The following is a 27732-nucleotide window of genomic DNA, read 5'->3' as shown; positions in this document are numbered from 1 at the left end:
TCCACATGTGTCTCCTTGATTCTTACTGGTACGTATTATTCACACTCTACAGTTTATTTAGCATCTAGGACTTTCCTCTGTGACTAGAGCCTGCACTTCATTGCTAGATCTATGCTGTGTCCTAAACATGCTTACTAGCTTAAGTCATGGCTTTTTTCATCTTTAAAAAGACAAGTGAAATCTTGAGAGTCACTTGTTTCAGGTAAAAACTTTGCAGGGAGTCAAGTGAAAGTTTACTGCTTTCTTCTAGCAAAAAGAATGAGGCAATTCAAAGTTATCCAGTCAAAATCTTTTCATTCTTGCTTTTCCCACATTTTGCCAATTTTCTCCATTTGAAATGATTTCAAGCATCAATTGAAATCATTATTTCATCCATCATTGTATTTCTTTTTATTTTGTTCTACTTCTAATGCATTTTGGTATTTTCTTCACTTATATCTTCTAATTTTCTATTTCTACTAGTGTACATACACTACCACTTGTCTCACCAATCATGAGGTTTTAATGGCTACATTTAAAAAATATAAATGGCTATGTTTTCAGATTTTAAACAAAGTAACAAATTTATAGAAGTGAAAAGTTACACAGATTTAACTTTTTTAAATGACAAAGAGTGGACCCTTCTACCCCGCTAATCCTAGACTCTATTCTGCTCACTACACAAGCTTGAGAGATAAGATTTCAACAATTTTTTTCATACATCAATTTTCTACATAATAAGCTTATAGAACTAGTTTCTCTTAGTTGCTAAGAATTGGTTCTGTTACACTAAACCTTTTTAGAACTTCCTAGAACCCCTAAGTCCAAATATATTTTCTTTAATTGTTGTGTTATATCATTATGGGTTATGTAAATACTGTTTATTACTATGATTATTTCATTATGCAATATTTTGTTTTTTAATAGCTAATGACTATTTTTAATTTGCATATGTTTTACATAGCTATAACTATATTTATTTCCAGTTGCTCCAAAAATCTCTCTCCCACAGTAGTTCTAAATCTGTGGTCCCTGAATAAGCAGCTTCAACATAACCTTGTAAATTATTTTGTATACAAATTCTATGGTCCCAACTGAGACCTCCTGGGTTAGAAACTGGATGGGGCCTACCGCATTGTTTTAAAATACTCAGGGTAAATTTTTTGCATGCTCATTTTTCCAAATATGTTTCCAAAACTTCAAATACATCAGCAATATTTTTTGTATAGTCTATTCTTCACCTGGAGACCTAAATAACACATCCTTTTATTCCTCTGCCACCTGGACTACTTTTTCTATTAAGTTGGTGCACACAAGTACTCTACTGTGTTTTGCTCTTGATTCGATCTCATATTCCTTATCTCATGGCTTCCACTTTTCTCATTTGTGGTTTATATTCTTGTTTTACTGAACCATATTCTCTAAGGACTACCTAAATAAGTATTGTGGTCTTAGATGAGAGTAATTTTATTAAGTTTATTTTTTTTAATATATAGGGTTCTAACTTGTAAAAACAACTCTCTCAGACATTTGAAATATTGCTGCATTACCTCCAAATCATTCATAGATATTATACAGTAGTCAGAAACACCTTGATTTTAACTATTTTTTGAGTGGCCTGGGAATGTTTAACACCTTCTATTTTACCCTGGTATTATAAAATGTTATTATATGACTTGTTATGAACTTTGTTTTGTTGTTGTTGTTGCTGTCCATTTTCTTGTCTCAAAAATCCTGTTTATACTACTCACTTAAAAATTTACGTAGGAATAACATTTTATAATTGATTAGTGTTTTAGATTTGAAAAGACAATATTCCTATATTTCTTTTAAGAATAAGATATTAACTATTTTATTAACCATCTTAATAGGGTATTAATTCCACTGTATAATAAGAATATGAGGCCATGGAAATTTACATAATTTTCCTGAGGTTATGAAAGAGAGCCAACACAGGTACACCCATCATCACCATTTTTTTTTGTTTTTTGTTTTTGTTTCTTTTTGTGGTACATGGGCCTCTCACTGTTGTGGCCTCTCCCGCTGTGGAGCACAGGCTCTGGACACACAGGCCCAGTGGCCATGGCTCACGGACCCAGCCACTCCACGGCATGTGGGATCCTCCCGGACCGGGGCATGAACCCACGTTCCCTGAATCAGCAGGCGGACTCTCAACCACTGCGCCACCAGGGAAGCCCCATCATCACCATTTAATTTACCTAAGTGTTGTTATAATTTCTATTGACATATTACTAGTCTCAGATTAAATTTTAAAACTTATTAAATTTACCTTCCAGCTTTGACAATTTTTTTGGTTGTAAAATTTACCTATGATATTAATTTAAAATAAATAACAAAACAATCAAAACATATATTATCCTGAGTTAGTTAATCTAACTCTGTTGGGTGCTATGACTTGTGATCAAAAAATCAAAATCTTTAAAAATTATTTAAAAATATAATCTGTACAAGTGCAATATATGTTGTATAAAAGCAGTATATGAATTTATTTATGTACATTATGTCACAGTTGTCATAGACATCGTATATGTTATTTTTACTTCAAAGTTTTTCAAACATTAACTTTCAGTAATCAATATATATTCCAACATATGCAATTACATATGAATTTTAAAAATTCTAAACATGGACTGTCAAAATGTCCATCTTTTGCCATAATTACAAATGTGTTCAATTCTGTGCTCTGTATAAGAACTCAAGAAAGAGAGTAGTTAATATTGTTAGGAGAAAATTTAGTCAATTAATCAAAGATTATAGATAAAAATATCTAGAAACACACAGAGATATCATAAAAAATTAATGGTCATATGCCACTTTCAACATACATAAATATGTAAGTATTATTTTGTGAACACAAGACTTCATGTGCATGGGGGAGTGTGATAAAGTGAAAACTAAGTGAAATAGGAGGAAAATTAACTAAGTGGTATATATTAGGAAGATGAAAATTTTCAAAAAGAACTGTTAAAGAACACATACTTAAGCAGAGAAGCTTTAAAGGGATTAAAAGTGTTATAAATGGAATCATATTGCTGATTCTTTATGCTCTACTTTTATTCTTTTTTATTTTTTAAATCTTTATTGGAGTATAATTGTTTTACAAGGGTGTTAGTTTCTGCTAAAAAAGTGAGTCAGCTATACATATATCCCCATAAATCCTCCCTCTTGTGTCTCCCTCACATCCTCCCTATCTCACCCCTCTAGGTGGTCACAAAGCACCGAGCTGATGTCACTGTGCTATGCGGCTGCTTCCCACTAGCTATCTACTTTACATTTGGTAGTGTATATATGTCCATGCCACTCTCTCACTTCGTCCCAGCTTCCCTTCCCCCTCCCCATGTCCTCAGGTCCATTCTCTACATCTGCATCTTTATTCCTGTTATGCCCCTAGGCTCGTCAGAACAAGTTGTTTTTTTTTTTTAATTATATATATATGTGTGTGTGTGTGTGTGTGTGTGTGTGTGTTAGCATACTGTATTAGTTTTTCTCTTTCTGACTTTCTTCACTCTGTATAACAGACTCTAGGTCCACCCACCTCACTACAACTGACTCAGATTCATTTCCTTTTATGGCTGAGGAATATTCCATTGGATATATTCCATCTTTTTCTCCACACCCTCTCCAACACTTATTGTTTGTAGATTTTTTGATGTTGGCCATTCTGACTGCTGTGTAATTTGATTTGAATTTCTCTAATGATTAGTGATGTTGAGCATCCTTTCATGTGTTTGTTGGCAATCTGTATATCTTCCTTGGAGAAATGTCTATTTAGGTCTTTGGCCCATTTTTGGATTGGGTTGTTTGGTTTTCTTTTTTGATATTGAGCTGCATGAGCTGCTGGTAAATTTTAGAGATTAATCCTTTGTCAGCAGCTTCATTTGCAAATATTTTCTCCCATTCTGAAGGTTGTCTTTTCATTCTGATATGGGTTCCTTTGCTGTGCAAAAGATTTTATGTTTCATTAGGTCTCATTTCTTATTTTTTTTATTTCCATTTCTCTAGGAGGTGGGTTAAAAAGGATCTTGCTCTGATTTATGTCATAGAGTATTCCACCTAAGTGTTCCTCTAAGAGTTTGATAGCGTCTGGCCTTGCATTTAGGTCTTTAATCCATTTTGAGTTTATTTTTGTGTGTGGTGTTAGGGAGTGTTCTAATTTCATTCTTTTAAATGTAGCTGTCCAGTTTTCCCAGCACCACTTATTGAAGAGGCTGTCTTTTCTTCATTACATATTTTTACCTCCTTTATCAAAAATAAGGTGACCATATGTGCATGGGTTTATCTCTGGGCTTTCTATCTGTTCCATTGATCTATATTTCTGTTTTTGTTTCAGTACCATACTGTCTTGATTAGTGTAGCTTTGTAGTAGAGTCTGAAGTCCAAGAGCCTGATACCTCCAGCTCTATTCTTTCTCAAGATTGCTTTGGTTATTCAGGGTATTTTGTGTTTCCATACAAATTGTGAAATTGTTTGTTCTAGTTCTGTGAAAAATACCATTGGTTTGATCAGTCCTGCATTGAATCTGTAGATTGCTTTGGGGAGTATAGTCATTTTCACAATGTTGATTCTTCCAATCCAAGAACATGGTATATCTTGCCAACTGTTTGTATCATCATTAATTTCTTTTATCAGTGTCTTATAGTTTTCTGCATACAGTTCTTTTTTCTCCTTAGGTAGGTTTATTCCTAGGTATTTTATTCTTTTTATTGCAGTGATAAATGGCAGTATTTCATTAATTTCTTTTTCAGATTTTTCATCATTAGTGTAGAGGAATGCAAGAGATTTCTGTGGATTAATTTTGTATCCTGCTACTTTACCAGATTTATTCATTAGCTTTAGTAGTTGTCTGGTAGAATCTTTAGGATTCTTTGGTATAGTGCCATGTCATCTGTAAACAGTGACAGCTTTACTTCTTATTTTCCCATTTAGAATCCTTTTATTTCTTTTTCTTCTCTGTTGTAGCTAAAACTTCCAAAACTATGTTGAATAATAGTGGTGAGAGTGGGCAACCTTGTCTTGTTCCTCTTCTTAGAGGAAATGGTTTCAGTTTTTCCCCATTGAGGATGATGTTGGCTGTGGGTTTGTCATATATGGCCTTTATTTTGTTGAGATAAGTTCCCTCTATGCTTACATTATGGGGGGCTTTTATCTTAATGCGTGTTGCATTTTGTCATAAGCTTTTTCTGCATCTGCTGAGATAATCATATGGTTTTTCTCCTTCAATTTGTTAATATGGTGTATCACATTGATTTGTGTATATTGAAGAATCCTTGCGTTCATGGGATAAACCCCACTTGATCATGGTGTATAATCCTTTTAATGGGCTGTTGGCTTCTGTTTGTTGGTATGATTTTTTTTTTTTTTTTTGATATCTATGTTCCTCAGTAATATTGGCCTGTAATTTTCTTTATTTGTGACATCTTTGTCTGTTTTTGGTATCGGGGGATGGTGGCCTCCTAGAATGAGTTTGGGAGTGTTCCTCCCTCTGCTATATTTTGGAAGAGTTTGAGAAGGATTTGTGTTAGCTCTTCTTTAAATGTTTGGTAGAATTTTCCTGTGAAGCCATCTGGTCCTGGGCTTTTGTTTGTTACAAGATTTTAATCACAGTCTCAATTTAATTGCTTGTGATTGGTCTGTTTATATTTTCTATTTCTTCCTGGTTCAGTCTTAGAAGGTTGTGCTTTTCTAAGAATTTGTCCTTTTATTCCAGGTTGTGCATTTTATTGACATATAGTTGCTTTTAGTAATCTCTCATGATCCTTTGTACTTCTGCAGTGTCAGTTGTTACTTCTCCCTTTTCATTTCTAATTCTAATGATTTGAATCTTCGCCCTTTTTTTATTGATGAGTCTGGCAAATGGTTTATCAATTTTTTTTATCTTCTCAAAGAACCAGGTTTTAGTTTTATTGATCTTTGCTATTGTTTCCTTCATTTATTTTTCATTTATTTCTGATATGTCTCTATGATTTCTTTCCTTCTGCTAATTTTGGGGGTATTTTGTTCTTCTTTCTCTAGTTGCTTTAGGTGTAGGACTAGGCTGTTATTTGAGATGTTTCTTGTTTCTTGAGGTAGGATTGTATTGCTATGAACTTCCCTCATAGAACTGCTTTTGCTGCATCCCATAGGTTTTGCATCATCATCTTTTCATTGTCAATTGTTTCTTGATATTTTTTGCTTTCCTGTGTGATATGTTCCATGATCTCTGAGTTATTTAGTAGTGTATTGTTTAACCTCCATGTGTTTGTATTTTTTACAGCTTTTTTTCCTGTACATTATATCTAGTCTCATAGCATTGTTGTTGAAAAGATACTTGATACAATTTCAATTTTCTTAAATTTACCAAGGCTTGATTTGTGACTCCAGATATGATCTATCCTGGAGAATGTTCCATGAGCACTTGAGAAGAAAGTGTATTCTGTTGTTTTTGGATGCAATGTCTTGTAAATATTAGTTAAGTCTATCTTGTTTAATGTATCATTAAAAGCTTGTGTTTCCTTATTTATTTTCATTTTGGATGATCTGTCCATTTGTGCAAGTGGGCTGTTAAAGTCTCCAAATATGATTGTGTTATTGTCAATTTTCAATTTTATGGCTGTTAACATTTGCCTTATGTATTGAGTTGCTCCTAAGTTGGGTGCATAAATATATATAATTATTATACCTTCTTCTTGGATTGATCCTTTGATTATTATGTAGTGTCCTTCTTTGTCTCTTGTAATAGTTTTTATTTTAAAGTCTGTTTTGTCTGATATGAGAATTGCTACTCCAGCTTTCTTTTGATTTCCATTTCCATGGAATTTCTGTTTCTATCCCCTCACTTTCAATCTGTTTGCCTCCCTAGGTCTGAAATAGGTCACTTGTAGACAGCATATATATGGGTCTTGTTTTTGTATCCATTCAGGCAGTCTATACCTTTTGGTTGGAGCATTTAATCCATTTACATTTAATGTCGTTATCGATATGTGTTTTCCTATTATCCTTTTCTTCCTTGTTTTGGTTTGTTTTAGTAGGTCTTTTCCTTCTCCTGTGTTTCCTGCCTAGAGAAGCTCCTTTAGCATTTGTTGTAAAGCTGGTTTTGTGGTGCTGAATTCTCTTAGCTTTTTTTTTGTCTTTAAACCTTTTAATTTCTCTGTTGAATCTGAATGAGATCCTTGCTGTGTAAAGTAATCTTGGTTGTAGGTTTTTCCCTTTCAGCACTTTAAATATGTTCTGCCACTCCCTAGTGGCTTGTACAGTTTCTGTGAAAGATCAGCTGTTAATCTTTGGGTGATTCCATTGCATGTTATGTATTGGTTTTCCTTGGCTGCTGTTAATATTTTTTCTTTGTATTTAGTTTTTGATAGTTTAATTAATATGTGTCTTGGTGTGCTTCTCCTTGGATTTATCCTGTATGGGACTCTCTGCACTTCCTGAACTTGATTAACTATTTCCTTTCCCATATTAGGGAAGTTTTCAACTACAATCTCTTCAAATATTTTCTCAGTCCCTTTCTTTTTCTCTTTTTCTTCCGGGACCCCTATAATTCGAATGTTGGTGTGTTTTATGTTGTTCCAGAGGTCTCTGAGACTGTCCTCAGTTGTTTTCATTCTTTTTTTCTTTATTCTGCTCTGCATTAGTTACTTCAACTCTTTTAACTTCCAGGTCACTTATCTGTTCTTCTGCCTGAGTTATTCTTCTATTGATTCCTTCTAGGGAATTTTAAATTTAATTTACTGTGTTGTTCATCATTGTTTGTTTGCTGTTTAGTTCTTCTAGGTCCTTTTTAAATGCTTCTTCTATTTTCTCCATTCTGTTTACATGATTTTGTACCATCTTTACTGTCATTACTCTGAATTCTTTTTCACGTAGACTGCCTATATCTTCTTCTTTTTTTTTTTCTGGTCTGGTGCGTTGTTACCTTGTTCCTTCATCTGCTGTATGTTTCTATGTCTTCTCATTCTGCTTAACTCACTGTGCTTGGGGTCTCCTTTTCACAGGCTGCCTGTTCATAGTTCCTGTTGTTTTTGGTGTCTGCCCCCACTGGAGAAGTTTTGTTCAATGTGTTTTGTAGACTTCCTGGTAGAGGGGTCTAGTACTTGTGTTGTGGTGGATGAGGCTGGGTCTTGTCTTTCTGGTTGGTAGGACCTTGTACAGTGGTGGTTTTGGGGGTGTCTGTGACCTTATGATGATTTTAAGCAGTTTCTCTGCTAATGGGTGCTGTTGTGTTTTTGTCTTACTAGTTGTTTGGCATAGGGTGTCCAGAACTGTAACTTGCTGGTCGTTGAGTGTAGCTGGGTCTTAACATTGAGATGGAGATCTCTGGGAGAGCTTTTGCTGTTTAATATTACATGGAGCTGGAAAGTCTCTAGTGGGCCAATGTCCTGAACTCTGCTCTCCCCCCACAGTGTCACAAGCCTGACACATGGCCAGAGCACCAAGATCCTGTCAGCCACATGGCTCAGAAGAAAAGTGAGAATAAAATAAATAAATAAATAAAAGTTCTTAAAATAAAATATAATCATTAAAAATAAAAAAAAATAAAACTAATAAAAAATATAAGAAAGAAAGAAGAGAGGAACCAAACTAAAAAACAAATCCAGCAATGGTAACAAGCACTAAAAACTATACTAAGTATATAAATATATAAATAAATAAATTATATAAATATATATATATCTGACAGAACCCTACAACAAATGATAAAAGCAAATCTATAGAAACAAAATCACACAAAGAGGCATACACATACACACTCAAAAAAAGAGAAAAAGGAAAAAAATATATATCATTGCTCCCAATGTCTACTGCCTCAATTTTGGGATGATTCATTGTCTCTTCAGGTATTCCACAGTTGCAGGGTACATCAAGTTGATTGGTGAGGTTTAATCCGCTGCTCTTGAGACTGCTGGGCATGATTTACCTTTCTTTTCTTTGTTTGCAGAGCTGCTGGGGTTCAGCTTTGGATTTGGTCCCTCCTCTGCATGTATGTCACCTGAGGGCATCTCTTCTTCACTCAGACAGGAGGGGGTTAAATTAGAAACTTATTCCTGGGCTCTAGCTCACTCAGGCTGGTGGGAGGGACGGGTATGCAATGCAGGGTGAGCCTGCAGCAGCAGAGGTTGGTGTGATGTTGCAACAGACTGAGGCATGTCTTGTGTTCGCCCCGGGAAGTTGTCCCTGGATCATGGGACACTGGCAGTGACGGGCTGCACAGGCTCCCAGGAGGGGAAGTGTGGATAGTGACCTGTGATTGCACACAGGCTACTTGGTGACTGCAGCAGCAGCTTTATCATTTCATGGCCTTCTCTGTTTTCCTTGCTGATAGCTGTGGCTTGTGCCCATCTCTGGAGCTTGTTTAGGCACGTGCTCTAAATCCCCTCTCCTTGTGCACCCCAAAACAATTGTATCTTGCCTCTTATGCAGTTCCAGACTTTCCCCCTGACTCCCTCCCTGTTATCTGTTGTGCACTTGCCCCCTTCAGGATGTGCTCATGCAGTCAACCCCAGTCCTCTCCTTGGGATCTGACCTCCGAAGCCAGAGCCCAGCTTCCAGCTCCCACCTGTCCTGCCCTGTGAGCAAACAAGGCTCTTAAGCTGGTGAGTGCTGGTTGGCACTGATCCTCTGTGCAATAATCTCTCCCCTTGCCTTCTGCACTTCTGTTGTTGCACTCTCCTCCATGGCTCCAAAGTTTCCCTCCCACACACCCCCCATCTCTTCCAGTGAAGGGGATTCCTTGTGTGTGGAAACTTTTCCTCCTTCACAGCTCCCTCCCAGTGGTGCAGGTCCCATCCTTATTCTTTTGTCTCTGTTTTTTCTTTTTACTTTTGCCCTACCCAGTTACATGGGGAGTTTCTTGCCTTTTGGGAAGTCTGAGGTCTTCTGCCAGCATTCAGTAGGTGTTCTGCTGGATTTGTTCAACATGTAGATTTATTTTTGATGTATTTGTGGGGAGGAATTTGATCTTCACATCTTACTCTTCCACCATCTTGAAGGTCTCAGAGCATGAACTTTAGAATAAGAAAATATTGGGGTCAATCTCAGACTTGCCAACAAATAGCTGTACTTGTTTGCCTTCTTCTTTAGTCTTTTGCCTGTCTTTTTTATTATGTGCTTTCAATGAAACCTTCTCACAACTCAATACCCACATTTTTAAATGGAATATTCTCCCTTATACCTCTTGATATTAATAACTTCTAAATATCAATCATGTATAAGTTAAATAATTATTTCCTCAAGAAATCAAATCCAGACTTCTCTGACTTAACTAAATACCACTAACCTAGAACATCTTGAACTTGTTGTTTGTGATTATTGATTAAAGTCTTTCTTCTCTTATATAATGCTTACTATTGAAGTGCAAAGACTGAACACAGTACTTAAGAAATAATAGACACTTGTGAAATACTTTTGAATGACGACTCTTTGTATCACTGCGCATTAGTTTTCTGTCATGTTAACTGTTCTTACCACACAATCAGCCAATCAATCAATCAATGGACATGAGAAAACTCTGAGAAGTGTTGGATATTATCTATTACCTTGACTTTGGTAATGGTATCATTGATGTTTCCATATGTGCAAACTCATCAAAATGTATACATTAATTATGTGCAGTTCTTTGTGCATCAGTTATAGCTCCATATAGCTATCAAAATTGGATGTATCTATACCATAACTTAAATTAATGAGTATTAAATTCATTCATTCAAAAATACATATTGAATACCTCCTACATGCTCAATGTTTTAATGGTTGTTTGTTTTTTGGCCCTTGGTGTATAATGTTTAATAAAACAGAAAAAGAACTTGCCCTCACAGTGTATATAGTGTAATGAGGAAGTTACACTTTAACTAAGGGATCAGTAACATGAAATGGTTATAATTGCTTTGAATTCAAACTGTTCAGGACCACAAGCTAGTTATGGTAGTGTGATTTTAAAAGAAATGGTTGAAAATTCCCTGTCTTTAGGGGTGATATTTGGGTAGTGCCTTCACTAAATTGAAGGACTTAGCCATATTAATATCTAAGGGAGCTGCATTGCAGGTAGAGGGAAATTTGTTGGTCTTAATGAGAAACTGTTTGATGTATTTGTGGAACTATATAGAAACAGTGTGGATGAGGTAAGATGAGTGAAAGTAAAAATGAAGAGAGATGAGATTTATGCAGAAATGAGAAGCTGTGATATATAAGGCCTTCCAAGTCAGGGTATGGATGTGGGTTTTATTCAGACAGTTATGAGAAAATGTTTTGAGTTCAGATTTATATTTTGAAAAAAATATTTTGGCTTCTGTGTGAAAAAACTGGATTCTAAGGAAACAAAAGAGGAAGCAGAGTGTCAAGTATGGTTTGATTTCCATGTTTTAGGTGAAGAATGATGATAGATTAGATGAGGGTTTTAGAAGTGACTATAGAGAATAATGATCATGTTTAATATATATTTTATTGAAGTAGTCATCAGGATTTCCAGTTATATTAGATGTAAAGGAGTTGGGAGAAAATAAAGTGCCCAGTATTAGGTAGATTTTGACTTGAAAGATTAATGGAGATGTTGTTTATTAAAACAAGGAATCCTTGGGAAGGATGAAGTTTGTGTAGGGTAATAAAGAATTTGGATATAGTCACAATAGGTTAATAAGTACACCAGGACAATAAGTATAAACCAGGACAAAGAGATGTATATAAACCACATTACATATTATAATTCTAGCAGTTGTCTGGAGTTTAGAAGACATATGGGCAGGAAACATAAATATGTGTGTCATTATCATATACATCAATTTACCCACATTAGATTGGATTGTATTACTCTGGGAGCAAGTGCAGATAGCGAAAACAAAAAAAATTCCACCTCAGGTCTATGACATTAGAAGGTTAGAAAAATAAGGAGGATTTAGTAGGAGGAAAAACAGAAGACTTTCAGCAGATGACAGAAGAGGAGACTGAAGTTAAATGAATAGGAGTCAAGAATACATATACACTTATCTATGGTAAATACTGAGAGTTTTCTCAATATACTATCAATTTGCATGCCAACCAGTAATGTATGAGTGTTACAGTTAATCTCTATTTTGATCACCCTCAATATGTTTTATCCTAAATGTCCTTTGCCTATTTCAAGTTAACAAAATTGTTTTCCCTCCTTTGTTCCTCTAAATGTTTATTGTTTCACCATTCACACTTAAATCTCCAATCCATTCAAATTAATTTTTGTGTATATATGTGATAAGGTGAATTTCCATATTTCTTCTTACTCTATTGACCAACACCAATTATTGAAAAGATATGTTTTCACAATTGTATCCCCCAGTCACCTTTATGTGAGGTTGTCATTAACTTTTCAGGGTGCCAAATTTTAAGCCATAAATCATTCTATTACTTTGATTTGGATGTGTCTCCCAAAATCATCTCTGCTTTCCCCAACTCACATGTAGATATTTTATAATAGGGCTTCCACAAACTTATGCAATTTACTTAGAATTAACAGATGCTAGCAGACCTTTTTAACCAAAGTAATTGAAGCATGGACCTCATCAGTTACAAGTGATAAATGAAGAAAGGAGGGAAGGAGAGAAGTAGGGAAGAAGAAAGGAAGGAAGAGTGAAAGAACTTTGCCCACCATTTGGACTGAGGTGTCTTTCAGACATATACATAGATTTATCCATAGCCAGGTCTTGAATTTATCCATAGTCAGCCAAAATCACCAGGTTGTAAAAAAAGAAGTGCCTCTCAAAATATGATCTAGAGATATGCAAAATGTACAAAAGTTAACAAAGGAAGTAGCAGAGGTGAAAGAATCCACAAAGAAGCTTCAGCAGTATTCAGAGGACTGTACAGAAAGACATGGGAATATTTTAAAAAACAATAACAGATAGAATTGTATAAATTAATATTTGATTACACATATTCCTCATGAATTTAAAAATAGAAAATTTTTATTCACTACAAAACTAAACTATACATGTATATGTACTTACTAAACAGTATGAAATGTAGTATAAATTCTTATTTTATCTAATAATGTTCAAATCATTTGTTAATTTTTAGAAAATTTTATGTGAATTTTTTTGCTAAAAGATGTCCTTATCTGAGATAGAATTTGATATTGGAAACTGTGTGAAATCCTTCCAACTGTTGAACTGATAGCCATTAGGTCTCCAGAGGCTGCAGGTGGTGGCAAATATTATATCTACATACCTAGTTGTCGAACTTTTCTATGTCACTTGGACCTAGAAAATGTTTACCTTGACCCCAAGCAACAATACTGTCACTGGCCCTGTCACCTGCCCCACAGCCCCCATCAAGGCAGTACACCTTAGGAACAGTGAACAAGAGCTGCATATACACACACCTCCCTGACTGCATCCTGGCAGGGGCTGCATCTTGGCCACTTCCACACCTCCCTGACTCTGCATCCCCGCCACTTTTCCTGATTGTGCAACCCCTACCAGAGAATATCATTAGGATAATTCTGTTCCTCATAAAGATTTAAAGTTAAAATCAGGAATGTCATTGCACTGACTCTTCTCTTGGCTTCTGTTGAACTTATGGCAAACCCACTGATTTTTTTCCTAGCCCTTATGATACTAGCCGAAATTTTTATACATTCACTTTCTCTGTTATCAACTAAATCATGTTACAACAGGGACAAAATCATCAGTGATCGACATGAAACCCTGTGAAAATTTCAGAATTTAAATTATTAATAAACACAGTTGACCCTTAAATATCATGGCCTTGAACTATGCAGGTTAAATTATATGCAGACTTTTTTCAATAGTAAATACTACAGTAGTACACCATCCCACACTGGTTGAATTTATGCATGTGGATCCATGAATACAGAGAAACTGAACTGCACATAGGGCTGACTAAAAGTTATAACTGAATTTCTGACTGTGCAGAGGGTCAGTGCCCCTAACCCCCATGTTGTTGGAGAGTCAACTGTGTATGACAATATCACAATGTATAATGTAGTATATCATATAATATTGTATTATTTGTCAAAAATGAGATTTACATTTCAATATTTTAGCAATTTTTATGTCCATACTGCTGCTTACAGGCTGAAAACCAGCTATGAGGAGATCCAAATAAAGGTGGTGTCACAAATATCAAAACGGTTTAAATAAGAATGAGAAGTCAACAACCATCTGAGACAGTGAAATCCAGCATGTTCTGATATAAATTTAATAAAGCAAAAATGTTTATTAGTAATAGTAATGATGATGGTTACCATTTTAGGGGTTCTTTATACATTTAGACCCTGTGCTTAGCATTGTTTATTCATTATCTCATTTAATTATCATAACTCAATGGGGCATAATTTAAAATCAGGTATATTTTAGCATGGAGGAAGTTGAAATGCAGAGAGGTGAGATAGTGAGTCTAAGGTCTCATAGCTAGTAAGTGCTGAAAGCAGGATTGAAAGATATTTTAACTCCAGAGAAACTGTTCTTATGCACTATGCAATACTTACTACTTCTATTTTTATATTATAATTTATAATGAACAAGAAAATGATCTTTATACTGAAAAATCTACAAAATATTCTGTTAATAGTGTGAAGAGTACCTCTTAGTTAGAAAGCTTACTTTCCTTTATAAGGTATTATCCAAACATGTAGTCATATTTCAAAGACTAATTATATATGTAAGTGTAGATATAGATATAGATATAGATAGTGGGGATGGCTTAACTATGATAAAGAAGCAAATTAAAATATTTTATGAATTCTTTTGTGAATATTTTTAGGATTCCCTTTCTTCAGTCCTTCTTTCCATCTTTCTTCATCCTTTCAAATTACTTTAAGTAATCAATGAAAGTAGTTCTACAAAAGAGATACACGATCTTCTGTTGAATACATATCTCAATATTATTTTAGTATAATAAGTATTAGTACATGAAGAGGAAAGGGAAAATTTTTTACTACCCCATTTGCAAGCAATTTAAACAACTATAAATCTTGTGTAGTTCCTAGAATACATCATAGAAAAATAGGTTTAGAGCATCTGGAGTTTTCTTCAGGTGGCTAAGTGAAAATTTTAGAGAATAGAAAACGAATTACTTTCACTGGAGTGACTTGTTAGACATTTGTGTCAGAGACTAAAGAGAGAATGAGAGATTTTAAATGTCTACAAGTTTGATCATTGAATGCTTAGCTGAAGGCTACATTGTGGGTGGTACCCTCAGTCTCTTGAACAGAATTTCATGACAATTGTATAGTAATAATTGAGGTAGTAACAAATAAAAGAGAGTAAAGCCATCTAGCAAATATGGAGTCGAGAAACTATATATGTAAAGTTTAGTTTCCAGAAATGGATTTTAAATTCAATAAGTGCAATGCTTGAGGCATATAGATGATTTTGTTAAAATACCTGAGCCTCAATATCTTATCTGTTAAAAGGTCACAATTAAAACTAAAGTATAGAAGCTTCAAATAATTAAATGGGATATGATATGATATGTAAGGGCAGAGCATATTTCCTGGCACGCTGTATATGGTGAATGTTGTATATCACTATTATTAGCTGTAGAAATCCCATATGGAATATTTTCAAAATGGGTAATGATTTGTTGGTTTATAAAAAAAGCAAGTGCATTAGTTTCAAAAACAAAAATATCAATTAAAAAATCCTGTGTGTGGGCTTCCCTGGTGGCACAGTGGTTGAGAGTCCGCCTGCCAATGCAGGGGACACAGGTTCCAGCCCTGGCCCGGGAAGATCCCACATGCTGCAGAGAAACTAAGCCCGTGCGCCACAACTACTGAGCCTGAGCTCTAGAGCCCACAGACCACAGCTACTGAGCTCACGTGCCACAACTACTGAAGCCCATGTGCCTAGAGCCCGTGCTCTGCAACAAGAGAAGCCACAATGAGAAGCCCGTGCACAACACTGAAGACCCAACACAGCCAAAAATAAATAAATTAATTAATTTAAAAATTCCTGTGAGATAGTAACTCCAATAATAGAAATCTAATTAATTCAACTGAGCCTGAGTAAAATAAATATGTAAATGAAAGTCAGAATCCCCTTGATTTCTTTTGTGAACTCACTCTTAGAATGTTCATTTTCCTCACTTTTCCAGACGCAAATTCTCTCTGGGTTTTCCAGATCTGGGAAAGAATGAGCCTAATTGGAATTATGATAATCCACAGATAAATCCATGTCAGGCTAATATAGCCAATTTTGAATCACTTCCAGAAAATAATAAATATATAGAAACATCCCATATTACAGTCTATAGGATTATTTCAACATAATTGGTTTGAATCAACTATTTTCCTTTTAATTTAAATCATGAAGTTACAAACACTATAGACATTGAAAGAATATCCCTTTCTATTCACATGTCAAAGTGAAAAATCTATATATTTGGGCCAAGAAACAATAGAAAAATGAGAAGTCCATCAAGGAGATGATTTGGATGAGATACATTGTTACACTCCACTTCCTTTACAATCCCTCTTGTTTACACTCCACTTCCAGAATGGAGAATAGTCTTTCTATGGGTGACTGTAGAGATTTAATTAGAGCAAGGCTAGGCTGTAGACTCAAAGCAATATTAGAAGTCTGGCTTAATCTTCCTTTCATTTACGCATAGGAATTTCACGAAAATTACTTATCATGGAAAATAGTAAGATGATGTACAAATGTATTTTTAAAAGCACTATTCTCTCTTTTTACGAAATTACTTTATAAAGCAATTATAGTGTCACCTATTTTAACAGAGTTCAAAATAGAACAGCATTTCAGAAGTTTGCAATGAATTATCCCTAGTAAAAGAAGAGCTAATTTCATTTTTCACAGTTCTTTCTATCTGTGCAACTAAAACTGCCTTGTGTAAATTAGTATGAGATATTCGTTGGGAGAAGTACAGGTTGAGGTTGTAGAAATCTCAAACACTTATGTCTGATCAGCAGTATGCTTTTCTGTTTTGTGATCATAAGTTTTCCCTCTGTCTCCTTTTTACTGGAAAGACTTGCTGTTTTGTCCCTACACATAGCAAGTGTTATGTTCCCCTGGCCTACAATACTTAGTTTATGAACACATTCTTGTTTCTGTTCCCTTGATGGTATTTTTAACTGAAGGGAGTTTACTAGATTTTTCCCCAAGCCTTCCCAGCATAATGTGTTGAGATTTGTAACATAACAATACAAATAATGTCTACTCAAAAACTACTGAGTAATGTGAAAAAAACGTTTTTTTAAAATTTTGTATCAGACAATTTGTTGAAATTTAATAAGAATTCAACATCTTTAATTTTTAGTAACTGCTACTTTTTAATCAGATTTGAAATAAAATATTGTTTTTTTCTTCGGATTACAAATATATTTTACAGGACTTTCAAATTAAATGTAATATCAGTGTTGATAATAAAATAAAAATATTTTATGTAGTCTCCTTAAACTGTAACTTACAATTTGGCTATAGCTTACTAAAAACCTTTACATAAAGCAAAGTTTTCTTGTTTTTAGCAAAGGAAACATTCCAACATATGACAGTATATAGCTTATAATATTAACAAGCATACTGAATTTAGTAACTTTCAAGTCCCTATTTCCACATGAAATATTTTCTTGTTAAAAATATTTTCTTATTACCAATCTTAATAGTAAATAATATTAACATGGCTTATCATTTTGAATATAAATTGGTAGAAACCAACCTTCACTTGAAGATGGAAAAATTATTTTCAAAGATCAAATGATTAATTTCTACTTTAAAGTAAATATGACTTATGATTACATCATTGCAAAGAACAGTAAAGAATGCACACTTTGCAATCTAGGTTTTGTTCCTATGAAACAGAAACATCCCAAACTTTATAGAATTGAACTTAAAATTGTATATAGGTGCCACAACTTCTTTATCCATTCATCTGATGTTGGACACCTAGGTTGCTTCCATCTCCTGGCTATTGTAAATAGGGCGGTAATGAATATTTTGGTACATGACTTATTTGAATTATGGTTTTCTCAGGGTATATGCCCAGTAGTGGGATTGCTGGGTCATATGGTACTTCTATTTGTAGTTTTTGAAGGAACCACCATACTGTTCTCCATAGTGGCTGTACCAATTCACATTCCCAGCAGCAGTGCAAGAGTGTTCCCTTTTCTCCACAACCTCTCCAGCATTTATTGTTTATAGATTTTTTGATGATGGCCATTCTGACTAGTGTGAGATGATATCTCATTGTAGTTTTGATTTGCATTTCTCTAATGATTAATGATGTTGAGCATTCTTTCATATGTTTGTGGGCAATGGGTATATCTTCTTTGGCGAAATGTATAATTAGGTCTTCTGCCCATTTTAGGATGGGTTGTTTGTTTGTTGTTTTTTTTTGTAATTGAGTTGCATGAGATGCTTATATATTTTGGAGATTAATCTTTCATCAGTTGCTTCATTAGTAAATATTCTCTCCCATTCTGAGGGTTGTCTTTTGGTCTTGTTTATGGTTTCCTTTGCTGTGCAAAAGCTTTGAAGTTTCATTAGGTCACATTTGTTTATTTTTATTCCTATTTATCTAGGAGGTGGGTCAAAAAGGATCTTGCTGTGATTTATGTCATAGAGTGTTCTGATTATGTTTTCCTCTAAGAGTTTGATAGTTTTCGGCCTTACATTTAGGTCTTTAAGCCATTTTCAGATTCTTTTTGTGTGTGATGTTAGGGAGTGATCTAATCTCATACTTTTACATGTACCTGTCCAGTTTTCTCAGCACCACTTATTGAGGCTGTACTTCTCCACTATATATTCCTGCCACCTTTATCAAAGATAAGGTGACCATATGTGCATGGGTTTATCTCTACATTTTCTATCCTGCTCCATTGATTTATATTTCTGTTTTTGTGCCAGTACCATACTGTTTTGATTACAGTAGCTTTGTAGTATAGTCTGAAGTCAGGGAGCCTGATTCCTCCAGCTCCGTTTTTCTTTCTCAATATTGCTTTGGCTATTCAGGGTCTTTTGTGTTTCCACATAAATTGTGAAATTTTTTGTTCTAGTTCTGTGAAAAATACCAGTGGTAGTTTGATACAGATTGCATTGAATCTGCAGATTGCTTTGGGAAGTAGAGTCATTTTCACAATGCTGATTCTTCCAATCCAAGAACATGGTATATCTCTGCGTCTATTTGTATCACCTTTAATTTCTTTCATCAGTGTCTTATAATTGGCTGCATAGAGGTCTTTTGTCTCCATAGGTAGTTTTATTCCTAGATATTATATTCTTTTTGTTGCAATGGTAAATGGGAGTGTTTTCTTGACTTCACTTTCAGATTTTTCATCATTGGTGTATAGGAATGCCAGAGATTTCTGTGCATTAATTTTGTAACCTGCTACCTTGCCAAATTCATTGATTAGCTCTAGTAGTTTTCTGGTAGCATCTTTAGGAATCTCTATGAATAGTGTCATGTCATCTGCAAACAGTGACAGCTTTACTTCTTTTTTCTGATTTGGATTCCTTTTATTTCCTTTTCTTCTCTGATTGCTGTGGCTAAAACTTCCAAGACTATGTGGAATAAGAGTGGGGAGAGTCGATAACCTTGTCTTGTTCCTGATCTTAGTGTAAATGCTTTCATCTTTTCACCATTGAGCACGATGTTAGCTGTGGGTTTGTCATATATGACCGTTATTATATTGAGGAAAGTTCCCTCTACGCCTACTTTCTGCACGGGTTTTTATCATAAATGGGTATTGAATTTTGTTGAAAGCTTTCTCTGCATCTATTGAGATGATCATATGGTTTTTCTCCTTCAAATTGTTAATATGTTTTATCACATTGATTGATTTGTGTATATTGAAGAATCCTTGCATTTCTGGAATAAACCCCACTTGATCATGGTGTATGATCCTTTTAATGTGCTGTTTGGTTCTGTTTGCTAGTATTTTGTTGGGGATTTTTGCATCTATGTTCATCAGTGTTATTGCCCTGTAGTTTTCTTTCTTTGTGACATACTTGTCTGGTTTTGGTATCAGGGTGACGGTGGCCTCGTAGAATGAGTTTGGGAGTGTTCCTCCATCTGATATATTTTGGAATTGTTTGAGAAGGATAAGTGTTAGCTCTTCTCTAAATGTTTGATAGAATTCACCTGTGAAGCCATCTGGTCCTGGGCTTTTGTTTGTTGGAAGAATTGTAATCACAGTTCGAATTTCAGTGCTTGTGATTGTTCTGTTCATATTTTCTATTTCTTCCTGATTCAGTCTTGGCAGGTTGTACGTTTCTAAGAATTTGTCCATTTCTTCCAGTTTGTCCTGTATATTGGCCTAGAGTTGCTTGTAGTAATCTCTCATGATCTTTTGTATTTCTCCAGTGTTGGTTGTTACTTCTCCTTTTTCATTTCTAATTCTATTGATTTCAGTCTTCTCACTTTTTTTCTTGATGAGTCTGGCTAATGGTTTATCAATTTTGTTTTTCTTCTCAGAGAACCAGCTTTTAGTTTTATTGATCTTTGCTCTTTTTTCCTTCATTTCTTTTTCATTTATTTCTGATGTGATATTTAGGATATTTTTCCTTCTGCTAACCTTGTTTTTTTTTTTTTTGTTCTTCTTTCTCTAATTGCTGTAGGTGCATAGTTAGGTTATTTATTCGAGATGTTTCCTCTTTCTTAAGGTAGGATTGTATTGGTATAATCATCCCTCTTAGAACTGCTTTTACTGCATCCCATAGGTTTTGGGTGATCGTGTCTCCATTGTCATTTGTTTCTAGGTATTTTTTGATTTCCTCTTTGGTTTATTCAGATCACTTTGTTATTAAGTAGTGTGTTGTTTAGCCTCCATATGTTTGTACTTTTTACAGATCTTTTACGGTAAATGATATCTAGTCTCATAGCGTTGTGGTCGGAAAAGATATTTGATAACAATTTCAATTTTCTTAAATTTACCAAGGCTTGATTTGTGACCCAAGATATGATCTATCCTGGAGAATGTTCTATGAGCACTTGAGAAAAATGTGTATGCTGTTGTTTTTGGATGGAATGTCCTATAAATATCAGTTAAGTCCATCTTGTTTAATGTATCATTTTAAGTTTGTGTTTCCTTATTTTCATTTTGGATGATCTGTTCATTGGTGACAGTGGTGTGTTAAAGTCCCCTACTATGAATGTGTTACTGTCCATTTCCCCTCTTATGGCTGTTAGTATTTGCCTTATGTATTGAGGTGCTCCTATGTTGGGTGCATAAATATTTACAATTGTTATATCTTCTTCTTGGATTGATCCCTTGATCATTGTGTAGTGTCCTACTTTGTTTCTTTTAATAGTCTTTATTTTAAAGCCTACTTTGTCTGATATGAGAATTATTACTCCAGCTTTCTTCTGGATTCCATTTGCATGGAATATCTCTTTCCATCCCCTTACTTTCAGTCTGTATGTGTCTTTAGGTCTGAAGTTGGTCTGCTGTAGACAGCATATATATGGGTCTTGTTTTTCTTTCCTTTCAAGCCAATCTGTGTCTTTTGGTGGGAGCATGTATTCCATTTACATTTAAGGTAATTAACAATATGTATGTTCTTATTCCCATATTTGTAATTGATTTGGGTTCGTTATTGTAGGTCTTTTACTTCTCTTGTGTTTCTTGCCTAGAGAAGTTCCTATAGCATTTGTTGTAAAGCTGGTTTGGTGGTGTTAAACTCTATCAGTTTTTGCTTGTCTGCAAATGTTTTAATTTCTCCATCAAATCTGAATGAGATCCTTGCTGGGTAGAGTAATCTTGGTTACAGGTTTTTCTCCTTCATCACTTTAAATATGTCATGCCAGGCCCTCCGGCTTGCAGAGTTTCTGCTGAAAGATCAGCTGTTAACCTTATGGGGATTCACTTTTGTGTTATTGGTTGTTTTTCCCCTGCTGCCTTTAATATGTTTTCTTTGTATTTAATTTTTGACAGTTTGATTAATATGTGTCTTGGCATATTTCTCCTTGGACTTATCCTGTATGGGACTCTATGTGCTTCCTGGACTTGACTAACTATTTCCTTTCTAATATGAGGGGAGTTTTCAACTACAATCTCTTCAAATATTTTCTCAGTCCCTTTCTTTTTTTCTTCTTATGGAACCCCTATAATTCGAACATTGGTGCATTTAATGTTGCCCCAGAGGTCTCTGAGAGTGTCCTCAGTTCTTTTCATTCTTTTTTTCAAATTCTGCTCTGCAGTAGTTATGTCCACTATTTCATCCTCTAGTTTACTTATCCGTTCTTCTATCTCAGTTATTCTGCTATTGATCCCATCTAGAGTATTTTTCATTTCATTTATTATGTTGTTCATTGTTGTTTGTTTCATCTTTAGTTCTTCTAGGTCCTTGTTAAGTGTATCTGGCATTCTGTCTTGTATTTTCAAGATTTTGGATCATTGTTACTATCATTATTCTGAATTGATTTTCAAGTAGACTGCCTATTTCCTCTTCATTTGTTAGGTCTGGTGGGTTTTTATCTTGCTCCTTCATCTGCTGTGTGTTTTTCTGTCTTCTCATTTTGCATATCTTACTGTGTTTGGGGTCTCCTTTTTGCAGGCTGCAAGTTTGTAGTTCCTGTTGTTTTTGGTGTCTGTCCTCAGTGACTAAGGTTGGTTCAGTGGTTTGTGTAGTCTCCTGGTGTGTGGAGAGCCACCTGAAGAGTATTGCTGGGTCTCAGCAAAGCTGAGACCCCTGAAAAGTACTGCTGGGCCTCAGCAAGGCTGAGACCCTGAAAAGTGCTGCTGTGCCTCAGCAAGGCTGAGAACAATAGTGCCTGCATGGCAGGCACGGGTATGTACGTCATGGGAAAGCAAAGCTTCCCACAGCGTGGATTCTCTCAATTTCCCATGTATATAATAAAAGCTCTGAGTATTTGCTTGTATTAGTACTAATATTCCCATTACTCATGGGGGATTTTAAGAAAGGCTTCAATATAGAGTAAAGTGGGAAAAACCTAAAAATCCCCCTCCAACTACACCAGCTGTTCCTACTTATTGACCTGCATATTGGATTAAAAGTAATGTTATAGGAATGTTTATATTGCAACAGCCTACGTTAATGGAAAAGTTAGATGATATATGACCAAATTGGGGAGTGCAAGATATATTTGGAGTACATTGGTATTGGCACAAGGGAAGTTTAATAAGAAATAAAGTTATGATGAAACACTTTTTAATGGAACATACAGCTGCAACGTTAAAGTTAAATTGTAAACCTGGGTTTTATATTAATAAGTATAAGGGACAATAGATCTATTGTAAATATTTTTAGGAAGATCTAAAGTCTAGATTAAAGATTCAATGTTTACCACCATGGCCCCCAAACCCACCGCTTTGGCTTCCCCGTACGTGTAGTGAGTGGCCACATAAATTGTGTCCACCTGTTAGTATATATTTTTGTGTTTTATGAAAATGTATATAAATAAAATTAAGAAGTTTTAAGAATGCTTTGATGAAATGCTTTTGATTTAATGATGATTAAACATTAAAAAGCTTTAAGAGTCTTTAGGTTAAGCCAAGAGTGAGACGTGACAAGGCTTTTTACCTGCACCATTGAGGCGAAACGTACAAAGAAAAGGGTGCTGACACAGAGTATGTGGGAGTAAAGCACTGAAGCAAAGCGAACCAAGGAAAAGGACATGACGACTTTTGAGAATTTTGAGGAAACCACAAAGGACGTTTTTTAGCCACAAGGGACAATTGCTTTCAATTACAAGGGACAATTACAGATATAATAAGAAAATTATGTAAACTGCGTATGTGAAATGCTTATGTAAAAGGTTCTTTTTGGTTTGAGAAAATGATGGTGATGATTGATAAAGTAATAAACTAAAATCAGTTTATTGTTTTGAAAGTATAAAAAGGTATAGTGTGTGCAATAAAGTTTGTCAGAATTCCTGCATCCTAAGAGGTGTTGTGTCTTCTGTCCTCGCCGACTCCGTCTCCCCTCAGGCAATCCTGTTCTGCTGAGGCTGGACCTCGGTACTGGTGGAGGGGACTACTACCTGTGTTGTGGTGGATGAGGCTGTATCTTGTCTTTCTGGTGGGCAGGTCTATGTTTGGTGGTGTGTTTTCGTGTGTCTGTCGATTTGTTATGTTTTCAGGCAGCCTCTCTGCTAATGGGTGGGGTTGTGTTCCTGTCTTGCTAGTTGTTTGACATAGGGTGTCCAGCACTGTAGCTTGCTCGTCATTGAGTGAAGCTGGGTACTGGTGTTGGGATGGAGATCTCTGGGAGATTTTCACCATTTGATATTATGTGGAGCTAGGAGGTCTCTTGTGGACCAGTGTCCTGAAGTTGGCTCTCCCACCTCAGAGGCACAGCACTGACTCCTAGCTGCATCACCAAGAGCCTTTCATCCACACAGTTCAGAATAAATGGGAGAAAAATTAGAAAGAAAGAATTAGTAGAAGTAGAAAGAAAGAAAGAAAGGAGGGAAGGAGGATGGTTGGGAGGAAGGAAGGAAGGAAGGAGGGAAGTAAGGGAAAAATGAAAGAAATAAGATAAAGTAAAATAAAATAAAGTAAGATAAAATATAATAAAGTTATTAAAATAAAAAATAATTATTAAGAAAATTTTTTTTTTTAAAAAGCCAATAGATAGAACCCTAACACACATGGTGGAAGTAAAGCTATACAGACAAAATCTCACACAGAAGCATACACATACACACTCACAGAAAGATGAAAAGTGGAAAAAAATCATAAATCTTGCTCTCAAAGTCCACCTCCTCAATTTGGGATGATTCAATGTCTAAAGGAGAGAAGGAAGGAAGGAAAGAAAGAAAGAAAGAAAGAAAGAAAGAAAGAAAGAAAGAAAGAAAGAAAGAAAGAAAGAAAGAAGATAAGGTAAAATAACATAAAGTTATTAAAATAAAAAATAATTATGAAGAAAAAAATTAAAAAAACAAACAAAGAAAAAAATGGATGGATAGAACCCTCGGACAAATGGTGAAAGCAAAGCTATACAGACAAAATCTCCCACAGAAGCATACACATACACACTCACAAAAAGAGGAAAAGGGGAAAAAACCATAAATCTTTCTCTCAAAGTCCACCTCCTCAATTTGGGATGATTTGTTGTCTATTCATGTATTCCACAGATGCAGGGTACATCAAGATGATTGTGGAGCTTTAATCCGCTGCTTCTGATGCTGCCTGGGGAGATTTCCCTTTCTCTTCTTTGTTCTCACAGCTCCCAGGGTCTCAGCTTTGGATTTGGCCCCGCCTCTGCGTGTAGGTCGCCAGAGGGCGTCTGTTCTTCGCTCAGACAGGACGGGGTTAAAGGAGCAGCTGCTTCGGGGACTCTTGCTCACTCAGTCCAGGAGGAGGGAGGGGTACGAGTGCAGGGTGAGCTTGCATCGGCAGAGGCCAAAATGACGTTGCACCCACCTGATGCATGCCATGCATTCTCTGGGGGAAGTTGTCCCTGGATCCCAGGACCCTGGCAGTGGCGGGCTGCACAGGCTCCCCAGAAGGGGGGTGTGTATAGTGACCTGTGTTTGCACAGAGGCTTCCTGGTGGTGGCAGCAGCAAACTTAGCATCTCATGCCCGTCTCTCCAGTACGTGCTGCTAGCTTCGGCTCATGCCCAACTCTGGAGCTCCTTTAAGCAGCACTTTTAATCACTCTCCTCGCACACCAGGAAACAAAGAGGGAAGAAAATGTCTCTTGCCACTTCAGCAGGTCCAGACTTTTTCGTGGATTGCATCCTGGTTAGCCGTGGTACACTAACCCATTCAGGGTGTGTACACACAGCAACACCAGTCATCTCCCTGCACTTCGACTGAAACCTGAACCTCAGCTCCCAGCCCCACCCATCCTGGCGGGTGAACAGACAAGCCTCTCGGGCTGGTGAGTGCCCGTCGGCACTGATCCTCTGTGCAAGAATCTCTCCGATTTTCCCTCCGCACTCCTGTTGCTGTGCTCTCCTCCGCAGCTCTGAAGCTCACCTCCTCCGCCACCCGCAGTCTCCGCCCATGAAGGGGCTTCTAGTATGTGGAAACCTTTCCTCTTTCACAGCTCTCTCCCACTGGTGCAGCTCCTGTCCCTATCTTTTTGCCTCTGCTTATTCTTTTTTCTTTTGCCTACCCAGGAACATGGGGAGTTTCTTGCCTTTTGGTAGGTCTGAGGTCTTCTGCCAGCGTTCAGTAGGTGTGTTGTAGGAGTTGTTCCATGTGTAGATGTATTTCTGGTGTATCTGTGGGGTGGAAGGTGATCACCACATCTTACTCTTCTGCCATCTTCCCAATACTCTCCCGGAGTGTCTTCTTAATTTCACTTTCAGATTATTCATCATTAGTGTATAGGAATGCCAGAGATTTATGTGCATTAATTTTGTATCTTGACACTTTACCAAATTCATTGATTATTTCTAGTAGTTTTCTGGTAGCATCTTTAGGATTCTCTATGTATAGTATCATGTCACCTGCAAACAGTTACAGCTTTACATCTTCTTTTCCAGTTTGGATTCCTTTTATTTCCTTTTCTTCTCTGATTGCTGTGGCTAATACTTCCAGAACTCTGTGGAATAAAAGTGGTGAGAGTGGGCAACCTTGTCCTGTTCCTTATCTTAGTGGGAATGGTTTCAGTTTTTCACCATTGTGGATGATGTTTGCTGTGGGTTTGTCATATATGGCCTTTATTATGTTGAGGGAAGTTCCCTCTATGCTTACTTTCTACAAGGTTTTTATCAAAACTGGGTATTGAATTTTGTCGAAAGCTTTCTCTGCATCCATTGAGATGATTGTATGGTTTTTCTCCTTCAGATGGTTAATATGGTGTATTATGTTGATTGATTTGCATATATTGAAGAACCCTTGCATTCCTGGAATAAACCTCAGTTGATCATGGTGTATGATCCTTTTAATGTGCTGGTGGATTCTGATTGCTAGTATTTAGTTGAGGATATTTCCATCTATGTTCATCAGTGATATTGGCCTGTAATTTTCTTCCTTTATGATATCTTTGTCTTGGTTTGGTATCAGGGTCATGGTGGCCTCCTAGGATGAGTTTGGAGTGTTCCTCCTTCCACTATATTTTGCAAAAGTTTGAGGAGGATAGGTGTTAGCTCTTCTCTAAATGTTTGATAGAATTCACCTGTGACGCCATCTGGTCCTGGGCTTTTGTTTGTTGGAAAATTATAATTCACAGTCTCAATTTCAGTGCTTGTGATTGGTCTGTTCATATTTTCTATTTCTTCCTGATTCAGTGTTGGCAGGTGGTGCATTTCTAAGAATTTGTCCACTTGTTCCAGGTTGTCAATTTTTTGGCCTAGAGTTGCTTGTAGTAATCTCTCATGATCTTTTGTATTTCTGCAGTGTCAGTTGTTACTTCTCCTTTTTCATTTCTAATCCTATTGAGTTGATTCTTCTCCAATTTTTTCTTGATGAGTCTGGCTAATGGTTTATCAATTTTGTTTATCTTCTCAAAGAACCAGCTTTTAGTTTTATTGATCTTTGCTATCATTACCTTCAGTTCTTTTTCATTTATTTCTGATGTGATATTTGTGATTTCTTTCCTTCTGATAACTTCGGGGGTTTTTGTTCTTCTTTCTCTAATTGCTTAGGTGCAAGGTTAGGCTGTTTTTTTGAGATGTTTCCTGTTTCTTAAGGTAGGGTTGTATTGCTATAAACTTCCCTCTTAGAACTGCTTTTGCTGCATCCCATGGGTTTTGGGTCGTCGTGTCTCCATTGTCATTTGTTTCTAGGGGTTTTTTTTTGTTTTTATTTATTTATTTATTTATTTTTTGCCTTATGCATGCCTCTCACTGTTGTGGCCTCTCCCATTGCAGAGCACAGGCTCCAGACGCGCAGGCTC

This window comes from Phocoena sinus, chromosome 18, assembly GCF_008692025.1.
Source record: "Phocoena sinus isolate mPhoSin1 chromosome 18, mPhoSin1.pri, whole genome shotgun sequence".
Taxonomy (NCBI): Eukaryota; Metazoa; Chordata; class Mammalia; order Artiodactyla; family Phocoenidae; genus Phocoena; species Phocoena sinus.
The sequence above is the reverse complement of the archived record's forward strand: the minus strand, read 5'-3'. Positions refer to the sequence as shown.